Below are 25,911 nucleotides of genomic sequence, written 5' to 3' on the forward strand. Positions count from 1 at the left end.
CACTGTCAAAGAGATTTTATGAATGTATTATGCATAGGATGCTTGAAGGAACCAAGAGCTCTGGATCATGTGCCTACTCATGTAGCCCATTTATTTATTCATCGCTCTAGCTGTGGAATGAAATGAAGGGGATGGCGTTAATTTTGCTAGAAGCAACTGGAGAGTACCTGCCACTTTGTGCTCCAGACTAATGTGTCTCTAGGAGCTGGTGATTCAGAGGTGGGAGGTCTGGGGGAAGGTGCAGCTGGAATTTGGAAGTATCTCTCATAGTTAGCAATGTCCCCAGGTATCGCATCATGGAGCCATGTTAAAGTCAAGAGCACGAGCTCTTTAATGGCTGTATTCACAAGTTATCAATCCCATTTAAAGAGTTTGTTTGACGAACTTATGGTTACCCGGGTCTGGGTGGGAGGGTTGGGGGGAGAGATAGTTAGGGAGTTTGGGACTGACATGCACACACTGCTATATTTAAAATGGATAACCAACAAGGACCGACTGTATAGCACAGGGAACTCTGCTCAAAATTATGTAACAACTAAATGGGAAAAGAATTTGAAAAAGAATAGATACATGTATATGTATAACTGAATCACTTTGCTGTACACCTGAAACTAACACAGCATTGTTAATCAGCTATACTCCACTATAAAATAAAAAGTTAAAAAAAAGAGTTTGTTTGAAATAGTTGTACTGTGAGCTAAAGAAGTCCCCCAAAGCAGGTTTCCAGAAGCAGGAGGGACACAGTGTTTTGAAGTGAGGGGTCTTAAAATCCCAGCTCCACTACTTCTTAGTTGTACAAACTCCTTGTCGGTGAGGAGGTCAGTCTGTGTGGAATCTTGGTGAGGCAAGGTGGTTTAATAAAAATAATTACCTTTTTAAAGAATTGATCAAACTGGAGTTCAAATCCTAGTTCCACCACTAACCAGCTGTGTGTCCTTAGGCCAGCCTCTTGACCTTCACAGCCTCAGTTTCCTCATCTGTAAAACAGCAATGAGCATATTTAACCATTCAGGATTGTTTGAGGACTAACACAATAATGGGTGTAAATTTTCTGGCATGGACATGATTACCAATGTCAAGTGTCATTCTTTTCTATGTTCCTCCTATATGCTCCCAGTACGTAAGGATAAGCCCTATTTTTAGCTAATACTAATTGTATATCAGAAATCTGATGCTTGAAGTTACTGGAAAATCCAACTTAAGTTGCCTTGAACAGCAAAAGGCAACTTATTGACTGGGGTAAATGAACATCCCAAAGGAAGATCTGGCTTCAGACAGGATGCGACGCATCTTACACAGATATTCTTCATCTCTCTTCTCCAAATTTCTCTTTTCTGCTTCAGTATAAGAATGACTCCCCTTATGATGCAAAATGGCTGCCGGGAGCTTGCAGAAGCCCTATTCTTCCTCCTCCCAGGCAGCAGGGGCCAAGTATGACTTTCCCCAGAGCCATCTCAGATAGAGGAGAAATATTGTTTTCTCTTCTAACAAATAGACCTCTTATCTCATTGGCTCAAAGTGTATCAGATGCACTGAACCGATCAGAGTGGCTTCCTGGAGAGTGTGGACTGTTTTAAGCCAAACAGAGCACGTCCCTGGAGGTGAGGGTGGGGCTGTGTGTGTAAGAAGGGGGTGATACCCAGCTAAAAACTGAAGTTTTATTACCAAGAGGAAAGGGGAGTGGATGTGATTTGCTTTTTTACTTTTTACTGTCCTTCAGAGTAGAATAAGAGAGTTCCCCTAGAAACCTCTAAATTATGGTCTTATACCATTTTAGAGGACTTCACGGGATGCTAGATTTTAATAGGATGTTATTTTTAACCTTTCACAGTCCTGACCCATATATTTTGTGTCACAAAGACACAGGGACCATCATCTGGGTTGGACTCGAAGGTCTCTGGACCATCCCAGAAGATTTCACACAGCCCCTGTAATAGTGGAAAATGTGCTCTGTTGTAAGGTAGTTAATTGGTACTAACTGAAGCCCAGTACAACAATTTGGTGGTGATTCAGAGGAGAATGATGCTTAAGGCTTATCCATGATCGCACAAGAGTTTTGCTTTATAATTCAGTTGCGCAATTTAGTTTTTTGTAAATAGTGACTCTGATGCTCCAGAATCACTATGCGAGCTCACAAGGCAGGAAATGTTCAAATAAAAGCCCGTGTTCTGGTCTGTAATCTTTCCTGTCTGCTAGGGCAGTGGTATTTTAGACCTGGTGAGCACCAAGACTGCAAGTCACACGGCACAAGATGGAATCCCTTCTCCACATTTTGCTAGCTGGACCTCTGTTGTCTCACCTGTAAAATGGAGATGTTTGTGGTGTCTACTGCAGAGAGTTGTGGTGAAACTTAATAAAGTGAAGCCCAATGCCGGGCACAGTGAGTGCTTAATAGCAGTTGCTATTATTGGAAGTAGTAATAGAAACCCATAGAGGGATAACAGTAACCTGAGTCAGTTATAATATATGCATTTTGTGCTTCACTTTCCCCACCTATAGAATGGGGGTATTGATACCTTATAGGGTTGTTGGGAAGATAAGTGAATTCAAGTACATCATTCAGTGCCTTGGACACAGTAGGTGTTCAGGAAGGATGTAGCCCAGTGGTTCTCAACCAGGGAAGATTTTGCCCCACTAGGGGCCAGTTGGTAATGCCTGGAGGCATGTTTGGTTGTCACAGCTGATGACGGGGAGCTCCTGGAATCCAGTATGTAGAGGCCAGGGATGCAGCTAAACGTCCCACAATGCACAGGACAGACTCCCCACAGCAAAAATTATCTGGCTCAAAATATCAATAGCGGCAGAGGTTCAGAAACTGCTATAGTCAAAAGCCTGAACAAGGTCATCTTTTGTTCCTTTGTGGCTTTTGTGGCTTCCCTTGGAAAGTTGTTCCCATGGGACAGAGGCCAACTGTCAGAAAAGAGCCAGATTGGCCTTGTGAAGTGGGTTTTGGTTATGCTCCTTTAAAAAGTCTGTTTAAAAATAAAGCTTTAAAAAAAAAAAAAAAAAAAAAACCTCATTGTTGTAAAACACCCCATGCTCAACCGCCTCCTGTGTCTGTCTTTCCAAATCCAACCTGCGTTCAAAGAGCAGCCCCATCAGTTGTGACCTTGAGCAAGTTATTACCTCTCTTAGCCTCACTTTACTCAACTGCAAAATGGCAATAATAATACACTGGCCCCTTAGGATTCCATGAGTTAAGGTAGCAGAAGCACTTAGCACAAAGTCAGGCACCGTGTGAATATGTGAGATCGCTATCAGGGTCTTGGCGGTTGTTAACTCTTACATGGCGTCATGACATCTGCCTTTCCCACCTTTTGTTGAAGCCTAAAAATAAAAAGAGAACAGAGATGTGAAATCGTTTCCCCCCCACAAAGTTAAAAGGAGTCATAAGCATAAGGCTGTTGTTAATATCACTTTGAAGGAAGGTGAGGAATATCCTGGGAGACTCCCTCTGGTGAGGGTTTCATGAATTTGAGGAGCAGAGACCTGACTCCCTGCAGAGCCGAACCTCCTCTTCCTCTTTATCTTGGCGGGGAGATGAATACCAGACCCCTGGTTCCCTAGGAGTCTGCATCTTATTTTCTGACTGTTTCCCTTATTTCACTCCAATTGATTTTCCATTTCATAGCAGGGGGAAAAAACACAAAGCAGAAGCAAAAAATGCATCCTCAATCCTTTACCAATTGTATTTCTTTTGACCTGATCATTTAGGAAAACAGGCTGAAGCCCCCAAGCGTGTGTGTGTGTGGAGTGTGTGCGTGTGTGTGCACACAGCAGTTGTGTGTCTGCATGCTAGGGTCAGGGAAGTGATCACATGCGTGTCATTTACGTGCTTCTAAGTACTTGTGTACATGAGTGCATGCCTGTGCGTGCACCCACAGTTGGATATGTATCAGCATGTGTGGCTTGTGTGCCTATGTCATTATATTTGTGTGTGAGAATCTCAGAATTCATATCTAAGGCTGTACGTGTCCCTGCATGTTTGTGCTGTGTGTGCACGTGTGAGTTCTCTATTGCAGACACTCATCAGTTTTGTGTTTGTAAGTGCATAAGTAGGTGGATGTGTTTGCTTGTGTGACTGTTATGATGTGTGTCGGGTGCATGCGAATATTCCTACATGTAGGGACACAAGCAGGTGAACATTTGTGCACACACTGGAGGCTGTGAATATAAGTCTGTGTTCGTGCTTGTGTGTATTTTAGTCAGTGTTATCGGCGACTGTGTATCTGATACATTGGTGTGTGTTTGCAGGTGTGTGTATATGTGTGTGTGTGGGTGTGAAAGAGAGGAAGAGGAGCAAAGACCTTCAGTGGATTTTTATCTTTTTGTCCATCACTACTTGGACCAAATATCCTCCCCAGTTAGTCATCTCAGGGAAGAAACAGCAACAGCGACCATGTAAATGCAGGGGGAGAAGTGATTCGTCAATTAGTTCCTCCTTCCCCTTTCACAGTGACTACTTACAGATATTTTTTTAAATGAGAGTGTATTAAAATGTAGGGAGGAAGCTAGTTTTAAAAGCTTCATTGTGTATCTGATATTCCCAGAAAGGCCTGGAGTCCGAAGGGCCAGCCTCGCATCCGGGAATCTTGCTTCGTTTACGTTCTGACGAATTGCACATCTGAGAGGACGTGATGGAAACCACCGGCTTAGCTGTGTGTTTGCTGATCCGTGTTTAAGAGTTGCCATTTCGACAGTTTTAAAAATGATGAGGACGATATTTTGCTGGTGCTGAAAGGCGAAGCCAGTGGATTTCAGCTCTACGATCTCAGAAAGTTCAAATTCTATGTAGGTTTTAGCTGGCGAGGCACTTACACATTACCTAATTTAATTTTCTTGTTGCAGGGATGAGGAAACTGAGAGTTTGTTTCTAGGGGACGGAGAGACAGCAGTGAACAAGATAAGTTAGGTCTCTGCGGAGATTAAAACCTAGTGAGGGAAAGAAGGACACCCCAGCCCTGCTCACTCAGCTTCAGACTTGTTGCTTTCTTTCTGTTCCCTCTAAGCTTGTCCCTTCCCCAGGGCCTTTGCACTTGCTAGTCCCTTTTTTTAGAATGTTCTAGACTTCACATGGTTCACTCCTTCTTGTCATTCAGCTCTCTGCTCCATGTATTCTGTCTAAAATACTCCCCAACCAGTTCTGTCTTCATAGCGCTTCTCACTAAATAAAATGAGTCCGTGTGTGTGTGTCCATGTGATTATTTTTTGTTTCCCCCAACTAGAATGTGAGCTCTAAAAGGACCAGAATCATTTCTGACTTATCCACTGGCCTATACCAATTGGCTTGCATGTAGTAGACACTCCGTAAGTGTTTGCTGAATGAGTAAATGGTTTAAGTGAAGGAATAAATGTAGAATTTCCCAAGTCATAAGTATTATGAAGAAAATAAAACAGTGTGTTGGTCTGTCAGAGGCATTTGAGTGAGGTAAGAGCCCTGTGATGAAGAGTCAGGCCGGTGACGAGAGAAAGGAAGGACATTGGCCTGGGGTGGGAAGGCGCTCTGTGGAGGCCTGGGTGTCTGTGGCAGAGCAGGAAGGCTGGAAGTTGCAGGGGCGAGCCAGAGACAAGAGTCAGGTGATGTGAGGCAGGGACCAGCAAACTCTTACCAGGAAAGGGCCACATGGCAAATAGCTCAGGGTTTGCAGACTATATGGTTTCTGTTGTAATTGCTCAATTCTTCCATTTACAGAAAGATCAGCCATAAACGATACAAAAATGAATGGGTTGTGTTCCCCAAAAAACTGTCTTGACAAAAACCAATGTTAGGCTGGCTTTGTTTGACCCAAGGACCTCAGTTTGCAGACCTCTGATGCTGGGCACCCTAGGCTGTGGGAAAGCATTTGTGTTTCATTCTCAAAGCATCAGGAAATCCTATGGTTAGTGTCTTTGAAAACCATCATTCTAAGGAGAACAGAACGATGGAGCAGGAAGAAGCACAAGCACACTTCATCTCGGTTTGGGCTCAGAGGCAGTGGAAAGACTGCCTGAGATCAAATATCTGCTTTGCCAGCTAGGAGCTGTGTGATCTTTGGTGAGTTACTTGCCCTCTCTGAGAGTTTCCTCACCTGTACAATAGGGATGTTATCTATCTTGTAGGTGCTTGGTGATGATTAAATGGCAGGATGGTTGTGAAAGTTCATCCCTTGTTCCTGTGCAATCACCTCATATAAGAGTTTCCCAGGGCTGCTATCACAAGTTACCACAAACTTCATGGATTAAAACAACAGAATCTGTTCTCTTGTGGTTCTGGAAGCCCAAAGTCTGAAATCAAAATGTTGGCAAGACGATATTCCCTCTGAAGTCTCTAGAGGTGAATCCTTCCTTGACTCTTCCAGCTTCTGGGGGCCCCAGGCATTCCTTGGTCTGTGGAGGCATCATTCCAACCTCTGCCTCTGACTTCATATGACTTTCCTCACTGTGTTCTCTGAGTCCTTTTTTTATCTCTTATAGGGACACTCGTATTTAGAATTGACCCCAATCCAGTATGATCTCATCCCAGTCTTTACCTTAATTACATTTGCAAAGATTCTATTTCCAAGTAAAGCCCTATTCTGAGGTTCCAAGTGGACATGAATTTGGTGGGGGGACATTATTCAATCCACTATTCTGCATAACCTGAAAATCCTACATTTCACGTTGGACGCTTTCTTGTCCTTCATTCTGTGAGTCCGCCATCTTTTCTGAGTGACTCGCTCACCAATATGAGTTCCCAAGAATCATCCTCACTCTCTTGACCAGTCCCCACTTCCAGTCAATGGTAGTTGAATTAGGTGGTGGTTCAGTTCTTAACAACCTTGTGAAGGAGATGCTGTTTGTTCCTGAAGACCCAAACTGGAAACTACCCAAATGTCCATCAACAGAGAATGCATAAACTGTGACACGTCCATACCGTGGAATACTCCTCAGTAATAAAAGGATCAAACAATTATTATCTGCAACAACATAGATGAATCTCAAAAGCATTATGCTGACAGAAAGAAGACAGACACAAAAGAGGACATAGTATATGATTTCATTCACATGAAAATTTAGATAAAGCAAAGCTAAACTATAGTGACAGAAAACAAAAAGTGACTGCTTCTGGGGTTGGGTGGGAGAAGTATTGACTTGAAAGAGTTATGAAGGAAACTTCTGGGGTGTTGGATATATTCTATAGGTTGAATATAATGATGGCGACTCTGATATATGTATCCAAACTCATCAAACTTAATTTAAATGATTGCATATTACTGCCTATAAGTTACAACTTCAATAAAGTTGATTAAAAATAACTTTAAAAAGAGTGAAGGCAATCCCACTCCTGGACATATAGCTGGAGAAAACCATAATTAAAAAAGATACATGTACCCCAGGGACTTCCCTGGTGGTGCAGTGATTAAGAGTCTGCCTGCCATTGCAGGGGACATGGGTTCGATCCCTGGTCCAGGAAGATCCCACATGCCATGGAGCAGCTAAGCCCATGCCCCACAACTACTGAGCCTGAGCCCTAGAGCCCACGAGCCACAACTACTGAAGCACATGCGCCCTAGAGCCCATGCTCTGCAACAAGAGAAGCCACCGCAATAAGAAGCCCACATACCTCAATGAAGACCCAATGCAGCCAAAAAATAAAGTGGGGTACATGATACATGTACCCCAATGTTAATTGCAGGACTATTTACAATAGCCAGGACATGGAAGCAACCTAAATGTCCATCAACAGAGGAATGGATAAAGAAGATGTGGTACATATATACAATGGAATATTACTCAGCCATAAAAAAGAATGAAATAATGCCATTTGCAGTGACATGGATGGACCTGAAGATTGTCATACTGAGTGAAGTCAGTCAGACAGAGAAAGACAAATATCATATGATATTGCTTATATGTGGAATCTCAAAAAAACTGGTACAAATGATTTATAAAACAAAAATAGAGTCACAGATGTAGAAAACAAACTTATAGTTACCAAGGGGGAAAGGGTGGAAGGAGGGATAAATTGGGAGATTGGGATTGACATATACATACTACTATATATAAAATAGATAACTAATAAGAACCTACTGTATAGCACAGGGAACTCTACTCAATACTCTGTAATGACTTATATGGGAAACGAATCCAAAAAAGAGTGAATGTATGTATATGTATAACTGATTTACTTTGCTGTACAGCAGAAACTAACACAACATTGTAAATCAACTCCACTCCAATGAAAATTAATTTAAAAAATAAAAAGAATGAAGGAACAATGAGGGGACATTGAGTGTCTTCTATAAGGGGTTTAACGTACATTGAGTGTCTTCTATAAGGGATTTAACGTGTGTGTATACACGTATGTTTGTCTGTATGTAAATGGGCATTGAGCTGAGGAAAGGACGTAAGCATTGGGCTGCAAGTTAGACTCAGAACTCTCAAAGATCCATCCAGCTCTCATAGTATATGACACTCCAGCATCGACAGGATATGTTGGTTGCTGGGCATTATCCTCCATGGATCATCTCTCTTGACCCCCGAGATAATGTCAAAGACCCTCAGAGAGCATTAGAACTCACATTCAGAGCAGGCTCCTTGAGTGATCAACTTCCAACTGTCAAAGTTCTGGCTTGCAGTAAACTCATTGAAGCCATTTTCTTTCTCAGTATGAATCAACAGCCTTTTCTTATCATCCCTTACACATTTTACATCCAAAGGCATTTTTTTAATCCAAAAAAGATTGTGTTATTAAAGTTTTGTGTGAAGCTGTGATTGCCATCCTTGGAACTGAAGATGCAATCAGGGGACAGAATTGATGCCTTATAATTCAATGAATGGATTGCTTCTGTGGTAATTTCTTCAGTAATTACTTGTGTAAACTGTGTGTTTCTGTAATTGAAACTCGACAGTGTGGGGTAATTTATCAAAATCTATAATTTATTATAGCTTTTCCATTTTGTCTCTTGGTTTCTCTACTTGTCCTCATTAGAATGTTGTCCCCTCACCACCACTTCAGTCCATCATAACCGTTTAGATGAGAAGGCAAAAACGTACATTGCATTTGGGAAAAATGTTCTGACGGACCTAGATGGAAGTTTAAAATCCATTTTCCAAAGGACACAATTGTTATTGTCGTTTGCAATATGTATTTTCTGACAGATTCCAAGATGTGACTTATGAAATGGTTTTGAAGAGATTGTCTACTTCAAGAGTCTAGATAATAACAGAATTTTTCTCTTATGGTCACCAAGCATTCTGAGTGTGTCTCACGTTTGTTCACAAAAGCCTGGAGAGGGAGGCAGGGGCTGGGATGTGGGTTTTGCTAGCAGAGGACATTGAATCACAGAGCCTTCTGAGAGAAAAGCTGTGTCTCCTGACCTGAGGAATTGCCATGGGGCGATGGGAGGGAGCAGCTGTTAGAATCCCATTCCAAGCCCATGCTAAGCTAGCAAATGCCCAGGAGCTGTCCATGGTGCTTATCTCTGTTTCCTCTCCAGTAGATATCAAGCAAAGTAGTGTGTGCTGCTGGAAGGACCCTAAAGTCAAAGACAATTGAGAGAAACTTCCATAATCTAACATATGTTTAAAGCAAACTTTAGTTGTTTCAACACCAGAATGAAGCACAGGAAAGAAGAAAAGTAGTAGGAAACAACATTTGCTCTCCCACCACCAAAGTCTACTGTTAGTATTTTGACATGGTTTCTTCCAGTGTTTTTTTCTCTGCATAGTTTCTGTGTTACTTGATATTGTTTCACATTGCATATGTAATTTCTCCATGGCATTCAAAATAATATAGTTTTAAACCTTTCTTCGGGGTTTTTGAGGTATAGTTTTCACATAGTAAAGTTTACCCATTTTAGTGCGTACGTCTCTGAATTTTGACACACGTGTACCACCACCATAATCAAGACATAGAACAGCCCCATTGTCACCAAAAATTTCCTCATAAACCTTTTAAATCATCCTTTATCCCCACTCCTAGACCCTGGTAACCACTGATCTCTTTTTCTGTCCTTAGACAAATATTATTTTGATAACTCATAATACAATAAGTAGGTATACTATATTTTCTTAATTTTGTCTCTGTAAAATATTTAGTTTATTCTGGTTTTTCCTATCATAAATAATACTGCAATGAACATTTTTGTGCATAGAGCTTTTCCAGAATCTTAAGTAATTACCTTATTATGGAATTCCAGGAATGAGATTGATGCATGAGAGATTAGGAAAATTTTGAAGCTTGACTCTAGAACCAGACACCAAATTAAAACTCTTGATACTGAAAATCTGGAGGAACTGTTTATAAAAACTTCATAAGGACGTCCCTGGTGGCTCAGTGGTTAAGAATCCGCCTGCTGATGCAGGGGACATGGGTTCGAGCCCTGGTCCAGGAATATCCCACATGCTGCAGAGGAACTATGCCCATGTGCCACAACTACTGAGCCTGTGTGCCACAACTACTAAAGCCCGCATGACTAAAGCCCATGCTCTGCAACAAGAGAAGCCACCGCACTGAGAAACCCGTGCACCGCAAGGAAGAGCAGCCCCCCTCGGCACAACTAGAGAAAGCCTGCGTGCAGCAACAAAGACCCAGTGCAGCCAAAAATTAATTAATTAATTAATTAATTAATTAATTAAAAACAAAATTTAAAAACTTCATAATACAGGGGAGAGAATTTGGAATGTGCAGTAGGACAACACTAGTGTTAGAAACCAGCATTTCCAGTCATGCCACAATTCAACTTAGTCTTCAACTTCTCAGACATGTTGAAACATCCTAGCTTGACATTCAAAGTTTTTTATCATCTGCCCTATATCTATTTTGCCCCACCCCCCTCCATCGTGATCTATATATATATATATCTATGGTACAGTATACTCTATATGCACCTCTACTTGTGCTTCTAAGTGTGCCACCTTCTCTTATAGTTCCTGTCTTTGGACATATTTGTCCCCTTTCTGAAAAAACCTCCTTCAGCCTCCACTGTCCCCTTCTTTTCCAGCTTTCTTAACCATCCCTTAGTGCTAGGCACCTTTGCTTTGTGCTCCCACAGTCCGTTCTGCTTATCTCTGTGTTAGGACTCTTTCATTTATACCCTCAACGATTATATATTGAGAGTCTACAATATGCAGGGCACAGAGGACATGATAGTGAATGAGAGAGACAAAATCCCTGTCAAATGGAAAATGACATTCTTACAGCAGAGGAGATGGTACTGGAGCAGAGACCTGAGTAATGAAAAGAAAGAGCCATAGGAATAGATGGGTGAAAAGTGCTTTAGGCAGATGGCAAAACAAGCGCAAAGACCCTGAAAACTGAAATGCTTGGCTTATTTGAGGAACAGTAAAAAGGATGTATGACTGGAGTTTGGTGAGCAAGAAAAAAAGTTGCAGGAAATAAAGTTAGAGAGGAAAGTAGGTCCTGATCATTTAAGGCCTTGTAGGTCATGACACAGTATGGCTTTTATTGCAAAATATGATTGAATAATTAGAGTTTTTAATTAGGAGAGTGACAAGATATGATTTGTATTTAAGAACATCATTCTGACTTCTGGGTGAAGAAGAGGGAAAATAATAGAAGAAAGACTACCACGTAGGCGACCACGGCAGTCATGTGGGTATGAAACAATGATGACTTAGGCCAGCAGTCAGCAAACTTTTTCTGTAATGGGCCAATTGTAAAAATTTTAGATTTTGTGGACCAAATGGTTTCTGTAACAAGCACTCAGTTCTGCCATTGTAGCATGAAGGCAGCCACAGACAATATATAAATGAATGAGGTGGCTGTTTTCCAATTAAATGTTATTTACAAAAACAGATGGTGGGTTGGATTTGGCCCAAGGGCTTTTTGAGCTCTGTCTTATACTAAGAGTTATGATGAAGGTAGTGATGAATGATTAGATTAAACATACATTTTTGGATATAGAGTAGGTTTTCTCTGAGAAGTCAAAAGTTCTGTTTTGATCTAAGGTATTGAAGATGCTCATTCAATGTCTACATGAAGGTTTTGAATGGGCAGTTGAGGGTTGAGTGAAGAGTAGGGTACTGTGGAAAGATTGGCTAGCAGTATTAACTCTGGGATTATCAACATGCAGGTGCTAAATAAGAAAGAATGTAACCATTTAGGGAAAGAGTTTAGATAGAGAAGAGCAGAGGAGAGGAGAGGGGAGGCGAGGAAAGATGAGGCCTAAGTTATTGAGCCTTGGATCATTTCAGCATCGAGAAGGTGGTATATGAGGACGATCCAGAAAAAGAGACTGAATGAAGAGGAGCTTTCAGTGAAGAGGGTGATATCCCCAAATTCAGGTGCAGACAGTGTTTTTTTTTTTTAATTGAAGTATAGTTGATTTATAATGTTATATTAGTTTCAGGTGTACAACACTGATTTGATATTTTTATAGATTGTACTCCATTTGAAGTTATTATAAAATATTGGTTATATTGCCTGTGCTGTGCATTAAATCCTTGTATCTTATTTATTTCATTCCTTGTAGTTTATATCTCTTAATCCCCTTCCCCTATCTTGCCCCTCCCGGCAACTCTTGTCCCACTGGTAAGCACTAGTTTGTTCTCTGTATCTGTTTCTGTTTTGTTATATCCATTCATTTGTTTTATATTTTTAAGAAGAAAGAGTGCCAGATGTATCAAAGATTGCTGAGAATTCTTGTAAAAAGAGCGCTGAGGGTTGACTATTAATTTTGGCAACATAGAGGTTATTGGCATAAATGAAATGGTGTAAATAAGACTCATATGGATACAGTCAGAATAAGCCTGGAATGTGGGGTAGTCTGCAATAAGTTGAAAAGAAAAATGGGATGCTGGATGGAAGAAAATGTAGTATCAAGGGAAGTGTTCTTTAAAAAAATGAGAGTTGCCATAGCTTGTCTGTGTGCTTATGGGAACGATCCACAAAGAGGGGAGAACTGATGCAGGAGAAGGAAGAGACAGTTGAAGCAGTAAAGCCTTTGAAGAGGAAAGAGTCACAGGGGAGGGGTTGACAGTCCATCCAGCACAACAGGAAAGTCAGAATCAGTCTGTACAGATGCTTGTAAATTTGGTGGTGGCGGTGGGATGATGAAGGAATCCTTTTGAATGCTTCTTGTTTTTAGTGAAATAAGAAAAATGTCATCAGTTTTCCAAGGATGGGAGAAGAGGCATTGGAGGTTGGGGAAGAAGACTTTAAATAGTCATCCTGGAAAAACAGGGAAACTTTCCAGGGAGACACTATAAGATTTTCTTGTAGGGCTATGGTCATAAGGGGAAAGTGAGGTCAGTCAGCTGGGTGTTTTTCTCCAACCATGTTGAGCTGTTGGGCTGCAGGCACAGAAGCGGTGAAGCACTGGGTTTAACCTGGGCTTGACTTGGATGGGGAAACAAAATAGAGTGAAGGGGAAGTAAAAGAGTTATTGGTGTCCCCAAGTGGTATGGGTTAGTGTTTGACCATGAGCGTAAACTTTATGAAGAAAAAAGTAAGAGTAGACAAGAGATGATCATTAGTGAGGTGGTGATTGGGAACCATGGGTTAGAGACCTTAATGGTGGAGAAGAGTAATTGGATTAGAGACTGCTGCAAGGTATGAGGTGGAAAGATGAGAGGGTGGAATACTTAAGTTTGAGGTCTTAGACCTGGTGCTATCAAAGTTCTAGGGTGTAATCATGCAAATGTGTGGCTGAGATGAGACAAAAGAACGTATTTGCAGAGGTAGGGTGGTCAAGGACCCGAGAAGCTGGGTTCTTGGATGGATAATTGGACAATTCACATGGACATTGGAGTCACAAGGAAGGATGACAGGAATAATGGTGGACAGGAAGACAGTGGTCCAGGTGCTAGAATCTTCCGTGAATGAGAGTGTGTGGCTGTGAAGTAGGCCCAAGACTGTGAAAAGAAGGGGCTGTGGATGGTGAAGGCTTGGTGTGAACTTCAAGTGAGCTGAAATTTTGGAAGCAAGAAGGAAGGAAAAGAAATGGCTGGGAAGCAGCCACGTTGAAGTAAGAAGGATGCTTTCCTACCTTTTCGCACGTGAGAAGAAATTATTGCTCTCAGGGGTTAGTCATGACTTGGTTAGCGTCTCTATATAGGCATTCCTCATTTTCTTGTGGTTCACTTTACTGTGCTTCACAGATATTGTGCTTTTTACAAATAAGTAGAACGGAAACAGAATCACAGGTAAAAAGAACAAACTGTGGTTATCAGTGGGAAGAGGGGTGGGGGAGGGGCAAGATAGGAATAGGGGATTAAGAGGTACAAACTGCTATGTATAAAATAAACAAGATACAGTAAATATTGTACTGCACAGGGAATATAGCCAATATTTTATAATAGCTTTAAATGGAATATAATCTATAAAATATAGAATCACTGTGTTGTACACCTGAAACTAATATAATATTGTAAGTCAGCTGTACCAAGTAAGTCTATCAGTGCCATTTTTCCAACAGCATTTGCCCACTTTGTGTTTCTGTGTCACATTTTGGTAATTCTTTCAATATTTCAAACTTTTTCATTATTATAATCATTACGGTGATCTGTAGTCAGTGATCTTTGATATTCTACTATGACTCACTGAAGGTTCAAGATGATTGTTGGTGTTTTATAGCAACAATGTATTTTTAAATTAAGGTATGTACACTGTTTTTTAAAGACATAATGTATTGCACCCTTAATAGACTACAGCACAATGTATACATAACTTTTATATGCACTAGGAAACCAGATAATTTGCATGTCTCACTTTATTGCCATATTCCCTTTATTGTGGTGGCCTGGAGCAAAACCCACAATATCTCTGAGCCATGCCTGTATATATAGTATTACTCCTTTGCCCAGGCCAGAAAACTGAGGCTCAGCAAGATGAGGGAACCTGCCCGAGGTCACAGGGCAGCTGAGGTTCAAGCCCATGTCTTCCTGATTCTGGAACCTGTGTTCTGGTGTGGTATGATTCGCAAATCTGAACCCCATGCTATAATCAGTTCTGCCATGCGTGAGCTCTTCTGCCCTGACCCTGTAGCTTCCTCCTTCAAAGATCTCCCCCTGAGGTCATTCAGAAGGTTACTGGCATTTGTAGCCTTGTCTGGGGCTGGCCTTGGCCGAGAATCCTTGGATTTTGTTCTCAGAGTTAATGACCCCTACAGGGAATTCACCCTTGACTTCTCCTCCCTCCCAGATTCTACTCCGAGCAGGGACAAGTTGGTACTAGACGGCTGGTTTTCATTCTCTTGATGTTGACAGGGAGATAATGAGTCAGATAGGCCTTGGTTATGAAATGAAGCCCTGGGAGGAAATTATCATCAGACTTCTTAGTGAGGAGAGCAAAAAAAGGGATTTAAATTAAAGTGGTAACCGATGTTTTGGTTGGCATTCAGACCGTCTCCTTAAGTCTTTTTTCCTCTTCATGTCATCGTTAAATGAAACAGAGCAGGCAACTGGCAAATGGGAGAAAGGTAGGCAAATACTCTGATGCCGTGAGAGCTGATCTTTAATAGCTCTCATTTAGGCTTTGAGCCCCACAATGAATGGGAAGCATTCTACCTAGTCCCCCAGCAATCCCATAAGGTGGACAACCCTCCCCTGCCCCTTTAACAAGTAGGCAATGGAGTCACATTGTTATCTTACTTGAGGCCACACATAAATCCCTGCCTCCCAAATCAGTCCCCTTTCCACTTCAAGGTGGTCCCTCCCAATGGACCCTATTCATCTGCCTTGACTTTGCTTAGAAGCTGGAAGGAAGAAGGGAGAGGCCAAATCAGGAGATCGAATCAGATTTCCTCGTGGTCTTCCTCTCCTCTGTATCATAAATTCTAGTGCTTGGCTGCCTGGGTATTAAGTATTGCCTCTGTCACCTACCAGCTGTGTGACCTTAGGGAAATTACTTAATCTCTCTGAACCTCATTTTCTCCATCTGTAAAACTCTTGTAATTATGCATCTCTCTCACAGGGTTGTTGTGCAGATTAAATAATTTAAGTATGTTAAACGCTTAAAACGGTGCCTGGCACATAAGCAGTGTTTGCTGTTATTTTTATAGTTTCCACTGTTGTTTTTATTATTGTCAGCTAGTAATAGTGATAATGATTATGATGACATCAATGATAAGAGCTAACTGTTTGTTGTGCCTCTACTGGGGTTCCAGGGTTGACTGTGACTAGTGATTTGCATGTGGTATCTCAGTGAGCACTCATCAGTCAGGATACTTTCGGATGCAAGTAACAGAAATTGTACATCAAGCTGGTTTCAATGATAAGTCACTTATTACTGCCTGTTAACAGGAAACTCAGAGGTAAGACAGGTTTCAAAGTAGGCTGATTCGGAGGATCAACAGAGATGCACGAATCCAGGCTCTTTTTACCCTTCTCTGTTTTCCTCAGTGTTAGTTTCACCCATAGGCTTATCTCAAGATGGTTAGAGAAGCTCCAGGCATCACCTCTGGACCAGACAACATCTAGAAATGAAAGAGACTCTTGGAAAGATGGAACTTTTCTGAAAAGTCCCCAGTAATCTCCTGCTCTTGTCTCATTACCAGAACTGTGTCATATGCTTTTTCCAAATCAATTGAGAGAATATTTCCTCCAGACCAATCAGGTCGCCCTGGGAGCTGAGGGTGAGATCAGCCTTCCAGAAGTATATGGACACCTGGAAAAATCACGGTACCTGAAAAAAAAATCATACTCCGTGAGGAAGAAAAGGAAATAGATCTGGGTGGCCAAAATCAGGGTTCACTGTAGGTAGGTGTTGTTGTTCCTTTTTTTTTTTTTAATTAATTTATTTATTTTTGGCTGCGTTGGGTCTTCGTTGCTGCACGTGGGCTTTCTCTAGTTGCAGCGAGCAGGGGCTACTCTTTGTTGCCGTGTGTGGGCTTCTCATTGTGGTGGCTTCTCTTCCTGTGGAGCACAGGCTCTAGGTGCTTGGCTTCTGTAGTTGTGGCATGTGGGCTCAGTAGTTGTGGCTCGCAGGCTCTAGAGCACAGGCTCTAGAGTGCAGGCTCAGTAGTTGTGGCACACAGGCTTACTTGCTCTGCGGCATGTGGGATCTTCCTGGACCAGCTCTCAAACCCATGTCCCCTGCATTGTCAGGTGGATTCTTAACCACTGCACCACCAGGGAAGCCCTGTTATTCCTTTTTAATAGAGAAGGAAACTGAGGCTCTGAAAGGTTTAGTAATTTTACACGGTCATCAATTTACAAGTGGAACTCAAACCCAACTGTGTCTGATCCTAAAATTCATGTTCTTTAGGGCCACAGTAAAGCTTTATGGGATTTGCTATGTTCACAGCAGCACTATTTACACTAGCCAAGACATGGAAGCAACCCAAATGTCCATCAGCAGATGAATGGATAAAGAAGATGTGGTACATATATACAATGGAATATTACTCAGCCATAAAAAGAATGAGATAATGCCATTTGCAGCAACATGGATGGACCTAGAGATTATCATACTAAGAGAAGTAAGTCAGACAGAGAAAGACAAATACCACATGATATCATTTATATGTGGAATCTACAATACAAGTCAAAGTATCTATGAAACAAAAACAGACTCACAGATAGAGAGAACAGACTTGTGGTTGCCATGGGGGAGAGAGGAGAGGGGAGGGAAGGAATGGAAATGGAATGGAATTAGCAGAGGCAAACTATTATATATAGGATGGATAAACAACAAGGTCATACTGTATAGCACAGGGAACTATATTCAATATTCTGTGACAAACCATCACAGAAAAGAACATGGAAAAGAATATATATTTTATACATATTATATATATTTATACATATATATATTTTTATATATATATATATATATATACACACAAACACACACACACATACATACTGGGTCACTTTGCTGTACAGAAGAAATTAACACAACATTTTAAATCAACTATACTTCAATAAATTTTTTTTAAAACTTTATGGGCTTTAGAGATGTGACAATTTTTATTGATTGAGCACATACCATGTGCTGGACACTGTGGAGACACTATACAAGAATCTTATTTAATTCCTTTAATCAACCCAATAAATTAGGCATTTTAGTTCCATTTAATGGGATGAGGATGGTAAACTGAGGTTAAAAGAGGGTATGTGGCTTGTTGCAGGCTATAGATCTAAGCCAAAAAATCAAAATTTGAACCCAGGTCTCTCTGGCTCAAAAGTCTAAACTTTTCCTATGACCCCAAAATAATCAAATGTCATTCTCATATTCCCCTATTACTTGGGATTCGTATGGGAAAAAGTCAAACTTTTAATGAGGATCCTGACAACTTTCAGTTCAAAGACCCAGGTTTTTTTCCTAATTTTTATTTTAGAATAAGACTTCAAAGCACACATAGCCGTGAGCTTTTTCTCTTCTTTTGCGCTCCAAGTTCTGTGGCCTCCTCTTTCCACCTGCTTTCACTGAGAACTTTTAGGATAAAACATCGTAACTGGCTGCTCTGATGCCCTCTGGGCTGCATGGGATCAGGAGTGTGGAAACAGCTTCCTTGGGTTCCATGCTGGCTTACCTCCTCTTCTCCCTCAGCCAGGAGCAAGGGGAGAGCTAAGGGCACTATGATTCCATGAAACCCAGGTCGTGCTCATATCTCAGCAGTTTCTCCCCTTTGTTCCCTAAAATCCCTTCTAGTTCTAAGACAGGGAAAGGAATTCTGGTTAGTTGAGGCCCCAGCAAAGTACAAGGCAGTATACCACTATTTAATTTTCACAACATCCACATCAAACATTAGTATCCTGTATGAGGGTGAAGAAACTGTGGTTCACAGAGGTGATACCCAAGGTATCACAGCTGGTGAGTGAGGGTTTGGAGCTGGGCTGTGTCTGACTCCAGATCTTCGATTTTTCTGTTGTGTTTCCCAGATTGTAAATTCCTGTAGGGAATCTGCCAAAGTCTTATACTTCCTTGCACCCCTCCTCTGTATCTTAGGCATAGTCATATTAATTTATTTTGCTTGCAACTAACAGAAACCTACTCAGATTAGCTTAAGCAAATAGAGGGATTTATTATAAGAATACTGGTACCTCACAGAGCCCCAAAGCAGGTCTGAGTCCCAGGAGCGAATGGAAATAATCAAGGCCTTGAATGCCGTGTAGACTTTCCCTCCATTATGTGGGCTTCTGCGTGTTTGCTTCATTTTTGTTCACTTACGGTAGCTTCCTTTACTTCCCACAAATTAAAAAAAAACAAGACTGCAGGCACCTCTAGTTTACATGTGACTAGATTATTCATGCACAAGACCTTTGTTTTTCCTTTTTTTTTCCTATTTCTCAATCCATTTCAATCTCCTCCACATTCTGTGCTCTCAGGGAAGGGATTAATTGGCCTGCCTAGGCTAAGGCTTGTATCCAACACTAGCCCAATCATCTGTGTCTAAAGGCTGGGAGTAACGTTGGGCCAAAATGGCAGCTTCCCTTGGAACTTCGTGGATGGAGGGAAGAGGAAGTGGTCTCAGAAAAACGTAAGGGGGAGATCCCAGAAGTTGTGTTTTATTAGATAGACAATCTGATAGGTATCCTTCATAATAAATATTGCAACTGTACTATCTCATTAAGACAATCCAGTGATTTATGTATAAAGCATGTAGAACAGTGTCAGTTGATATAAATGCTCAATAATGCAGAAAATTTTTTTGTTTGTTTTAAAAAATATATATATATTCTTTTTCAGTTTCTTTTCCTTTATATGTTATTACAAGATGTTGAATATAGTTCCTTGTGCTTGACAGTAGGTCCTTGTTTATCTATTTTATATATAGTAGTGTGTATATGTTAATCCCAAATTCCTAATTCACCCCTCCTCCCTTTCCCCTTTGGTAACCATAAGTTGTTTTCTATGTCTGTGAGTCTGTTTCTGTTTTGTAAATAACTTCATTTGTGTCATATATTTTAGATTCCACATATATGTGATATCATAAGATATTTGTCTTCTCTGTCTGGCTTACTTTACCTAGTATGATAATCTCTAGTCCATCCATGTTGCTGCAAATGGCATTATTTCATTCTTTTTTATGGCTGAAGTGGTATTCCACTGTGTGTGTGTGTGTGTGTGTGTATATATATATATATATATATATATATATATATGTATATATATGTATATATATGTCACATCTTCTTTATCCATTCATCTGTCAGTGGACACTTGGGTTGCTTCCATGTCTTGGCTATTATGAATAGTGCTGCTGTGAACACTGGGGGTACATGTATCTTTTCAAATTAGAGTTTTCATCTTTTCCAGATATATGCCTAGGAGTGGTATTGCTGCATCATATGGTAGTTCTATTTTTAGTTTTTTAAGGAACCTCCATACTGTTCTCCATAGTAGCTGCACCAAAAGTGCAGAAGGTTTTTATTCCCTCCTTTGAGTCTTGAGGTGGAAAACAGAATAAATTGCCATTTGGAGAGGAGGAAACGTCAGTGCGTAAGCTCAGGGGGTCGTGGCTAAAAGGCCATGGCATTCTTCTTAGAATCGAAATTGGGGCGTGCTTATCTCTAAGGCAGAAGTCCTTTGGTTACAGGTAGACTCAAAATGTGTAAAGATTTTTTTTTTTCTCCTTCACTTAAAACCATGCTGTTGACCATAGATGCACATACGGATTTTTAAAACAAACGTGTTTTTAAAATTCTGATGCTGAGTCCCACCTCCAGGGATTCTGATTCAAATGGTCTGGGATATGGGGCACATGCATTAATTTTCCAAAGAGCTTCTGAGGTGAGTCTCATACACACAGAAGGGAGAGCTACTGGTTTATAGCGAGAAGCAATTACCTGATGACCTGAGCCTATTCCAAGAAGATGTTAAAACCAAAAGCGACATGATCCCAGGCAGGCAGGGAAGGTGTCTTTTGCTCCAGGCGGACATGGGCCAGGCTCTGAAGTGATGTCCTCTCCAGGAGGTGCTGTGCTGAAGCCATTGATGGGTCTCTTCCGGAGTGAGACCTGTTTTTGGTAATCACAAGAGAAATACTGAAGCTCAGGTGGATCTTGTTAGTGTCAAGTTCATTCCTACTGGCTCCAGTTTGCTCTGCCCTTTTAATTCATCATCTCCGATTTGAAATGGCATTAGGGCATATTAGAAAGAGACTGAAGGGGATGGGAGAACAGGTTAAAGTGGCCTTTCCTGATACACAGCCAGATTTTAAGAGCAGAAGGAGAATGTACAGTAGCTGCATTAGCTCACATCAGGGAAGGGCTCCTGGTCTCAACCTTTGCTCCCTTTTCCAGACAGTTACAACAACTGCCCTGCCTAGACAAAATTGATAATAGCACCTTGAATCTGACAACACTTGCAACCTATAAAGCTCCCTCACAAATACCTTACTGTTCCCAAAGTGTGAAAACATGAACCACAGGAGGTGTAAAAGATGATTTTAAGTGGCACACAGAGATTTTTAATAGTTATCTTAAAGCCTATTTGGGAAAACATAATTATCAAGGGAAAACTGATTTCACAGATATTATTTCTTATGATAAAGTAGATGATTAAGTAGTGAGTTCATTTAAAGAGAAGTGTTCATTTCAGGTTGTGGTAGATATGGTAAGACATTGTGATGTATTTTGAGGACGATCAAAGTTTGGGGTACACTGGGTTATTTCATTGTCACCAGTAATCCAGAGTAAGTTGGTTGTCACTTTTTTTTGGCTTTATTTTTATGGATTAGGAAATTGGGGCTTTGAGAATTTAAATAACTCATCCAGGTTTTTTTTAATGCCCTCAAATTCATGTCTTCTGAATCTAATTCCAGGCTTCTCTCCATGACCTTGCTCTTCTACTGAGAGTTAATGTGTAAGCCAAAACCTCTGTTGTTCTAGCAGGTGAGGAAGGTCTTCGCAGAGCCATCCACACTCAGGATTAATGACACGCATGGCTCTGGACACATAATGGAATGGACCAATTCAGTGGTTCTCTAAGGGTGGTTTCTGGGCCAATAGCAGAAGCATCTGCCTGGAATGTGTGCAAATTCTTAGACCCACTCGAAGACTGTTGGGTCAGAAGCTCTGAGGATGGGGCCCAGAAATCTCTGTTTTATCAAACCCATAGGGTGATTCTGAGGCACACTAAAGTTTAGGAACTATCCTGTGGTTCTCAACTGGGGGTAATTTATCCCCCTAGGAGATATTTAGCCATATCTGGAGACATTTTTGGTTATCCCACCTGGAGCAGAGGGTGCTGTAGACATCTGGTGAGTAGAGGCCTGGGATGCTGCTAAACATCCTACACAGGACAGCCTCCGACAGCAAAGATTTTTCCATTCTAAGATGTCAACCGTGCTGAGGCTGAGAAACCCTGCACCAGACTGATTGACCTTGGCTTGTTGAGCATGGTGGTTAGTCCAATGGTGTATACTTAAGAGACCAAAAGTCGTCTAAAAATTGCAGGTTACTTTGGCCTCTGGTTGACTGAGTAGCATGATTTCCATTTGCCAGTGCTCACAGATTAATGGCCAGTGGGCAAGGAAATCCTCCAAGCTGCCCGTAGCCATATTCATGATATCTGAAATGGATATCAACTTGTGGTCAGAGTTGGTGGTGAAATCTAGTCCAAGAAATCAGGGCAGCCCAAGGACAATGCATGGGGCTTGTGTCTGGTGAACGCTACCTGGCCTTCCCAGCACCTAGTACTTCAAACTGTACCCTGGATGCTAAGATTCCACACCCTCCAATAAAGAGTGCATATCCAATTCCCTGATCATGAGGCAGTATATCAGAAGAGTCAACAGCACTTTTTGGAGAATCAAATTATTTGGAATGACATCCCTGCTTTACTGTTTCTTGGCTGTGTGACTTTGGCAAATTTCATCACTTTCCTGAGCCTCTGTTTCCCCATCTGTAAAATAAGGGTGATAATAATTGCAGTACTGATGAGGACTGTAGGGCACAATGCATGTAAAACTCTTAGAACAATTCCAGACCCATAGAAAGTGCTTGCCACGTGCTAAGTATAATCATTATTAATTCTTTGTACTGTCTGTTTAGGTCTTGCATCTTTAAAATGGCACGTCTGTCCCCTTTGTGCTCAATAGGACGCCCGATGCCCACATGCTAGCGTTCATTCCCAGTCTCCTCGCTCTGCCTCACATCTGAGAGTGTATCCTCTTTGTCTAGAACCAACCTTTTCTCTCTCTACTTCATCTGGCAAAGTTGTCCATCAGAAATAAAAGAGAGTTCGATTTTATGATATGCCAGGTAACGAATTGCATCATATGCCTCCAGCTTCTTGGACTCTACATTGGTCCTTGAAGGTTGGTGTGATTTTTTACAGTGGGGATGAGACAGGTGTCTGTCACTACACTAGCTGCTCTCAGTTTCAAAGGATGCATTTTGAATGATGGGTTTTCAGCATCACGCGAGGGATGACTTCGCCCCACATGGGCAGGCTCTCACTGAAGCTTTCATAAGGTCAGCCTTGCCTGGGTTAATATGGCTTTCAAAATAATAAAGGGGAAGAATCAAAATCTGTCTGCTTTCATTAAGTCTAACCCTGGCCTGCCTATTAGAATATGTGTAACTCAGCACCATGTAGAAGGATGGCCGGCCTCCAGGTTAAGCTAGGTACAAAGGAGAGGAATGGGGCTCCTCATTTATGGTCCAGGAAGCAAATGGGGTCAACATCATTAATATCAGAGCATCCCCAAATTGTCTTCAGATGATCAAACCACTGAGGGAAGGGCCAGTGAGGGAAGCTGTGAACATGTCATTACGATGAGAACTGTTCAAGCTTCTTTTCCTTCCATGTAACCTCAGAAATATGTGACTCCCAGCTCACACCATCGTCTGCCTACTGCAAAAGCCTCTTTCTGTCTTTGCATCTGAGCACCACAACGGGAACTCTCCTCCAAGTCAAAACAGAAAAAAATGGGAAAATCTTGCACAGATGGCTATGCAGCCCTCTTGATAACAGTGCCCTCATCTAATACGGAATTACTGGAAAGCAGTTTGAACAGGCTTTGGATTCCAAGGCTGCGGGAGGAGAGAAGTCGGCAGATTCAAACATTCTGGGGGCTTCTGTCAGATTTGTTGTTGTTATTCCAGAGTTCTGTTTCTGGGCCACAGAGCATCTCCCAGGGTAGGTGTGGGCTTCATGCAAAAAAGATGAAGTCAACAGGCAGCCACCGTCCTTGAGAGGGAGTTATTTCTTGAGTGTTTTTTTCTGAGCCTGCCTAGGAGGAGAGCACTGATAGATGGAGACTTCTATTTCAAAGGTTTGTTTAGTTTTTCAGGGAGGAGTGATATTTTGGTGACTCATCTTAACAACAGTTGTAGGGGAAAATCTGCTAAAGGTTAAGAGCATTAAACATAAGGAACATGAAACAGTTAAATGACAGAGTATAGTATACCAAGCCCTGTCCTAGGTACAAGGGCAACGGCTCTCAACCTTGGCTCTGCATTAGAGTTCTCCTTGGCACTCAAAAACAATTTAATAAAAAGAAATACAATCTAATGCCAGACCCCAGACTAATTAAACCGGAACCTCTGGGGATTCTCCCAGGCATCTGCATTTTTCAAAGCTCCTCAGGTGATTTCAATGTGAAATCAGGGCGGAGCATCCCTCACTAAATTGACAGAGTTGAATAGACATAATTTGCTCCCTTGAGAAAGTAAACAATCATGTAAATAAATACATGTGATATAAGACATTGTATGGCACTCATGGTAATGCACACAAGGGATCGTGTTTTGGGAGAGAACGAATAGACTAATTTTCCTTGGGAGGATCAGGGGATACTTCATGGGGGAGACGATGTCAGAATAATTTTGAAGATGACAAAGGATTTTGCCAAGTTGGCAAGCAGGGAAGAAGATTGGAGGGGGGAAGGGAGCTCACATGCTGTGCATGCAGGTAGGGAAAAGTTAAGAAGATGCTGGAGATTTCCGACCCATAACGTAACTATCAGATATGGAACCATTTGTGCAGTGCTCTCAACACCCAACCCGGAAGCTGCTCCTGACTGCTGAGAAATCAGTGGCTGGGAAAATTCCCCTTTCTCTTCAGTGGAACCTGCAGTGTGAGAGCCTAGAGCTGGAAGGCAGTGCTTGTGCAGAGATATCCTTCCACAGACTAAGGGGTGACAGGGAGGACATTGAATGACATCCAACTTTCTGTGCTGTTAAATTTTTAAAGCAATTTTTAGCATTTAATGAAAACCATGTGGTTTCAAGCCACCAGGATATCAGACCTCCCTTCCTGCCCTTAATCTTCTCCCTGGCTCATCTGCTGAAGAATTTGACCTTCATGATGACAGGCAGCTTTAGGAGCTTCTCTTCTCCAGAACGTTTCAGTAGCATGATCGTATCACATCCGTGATGGGGGTGTCTCCAGTCTTGGTTTTGGAAGCATTTACCCATGTCTGCTCACTGACCAAGGTCCATAATTTAGTGAGGTTGACAGTGGGGCAGAAGTTCTGGTTCCTCTTTAAGTGGTTATGCCTCATACGAACCTTGTCAAGGTAACCTAGGTAGTGTTTGCCTAAGTTGATTTTGCCTCTAGCATGACCCCAGCTTCCCCAGTGCTTCTGGTTCTTGCTCATGTGGCCATCACCATGGCTCCCATGGTCCTGAATTTTATGGTTCTTCCTTAGTTTGGATGGTAGGTCAGTGACCCAGACAAATGAGATGTTAATATTTTTGAAGTTGCAACATTTTCATGAGTGGATGCTGTAGCTAATAGAAATAAAAACTGGTTACAGAGATAAAATTTATGAAGTCTTGGTACTTGGTGCAAATTTTGAAGACGTGGTATGAATTTTGGCAGTGACATTCACGTTTGGAAATACTGCTTGAGGTCAACACCAATCAAGCCACATACCATTGCCAGCTGAGTTGTGACCAGGCTTATCCATCATGTGACGTCTTGTCAATTACCACGTCATTGCCCCTAACAATGCTACAACTAAAGCTACAACCACAACAATTTAAAAAACATTTTGAGGGCTTACTATGCCCTAAATGTGTTAACTATTTTAA

The 25,911-nt window shown here is 41.5% G+C and overlaps 1 pseudogene; it reads right to left on the reverse strand.

Annotated features, from left to right (window-relative positions):
* Window positions 1-936: 936 nt before the first annotated feature.
* Window positions 937-25,535, reverse strand: LOC113626592 (60S ribosomal protein L27a-like; annotated as a pseudogene).
* Window positions 25,536-25,911: the final 376 nt, after the last annotated feature.

Source organism: Aethalodelphis obliquidens, unplaced genomic scaffold (genome assembly GCF_003676395.1).
Source record: "Aethalodelphis obliquidens isolate GAN/ISIS:26980383/991018 unplaced genomic scaffold, ASM367639v1 scaffold18, whole genome shotgun sequence".
NCBI lineage: Eukaryota > Metazoa > Chordata > Mammalia > Artiodactyla > Delphinidae > Aethalodelphis > Aethalodelphis obliquidens.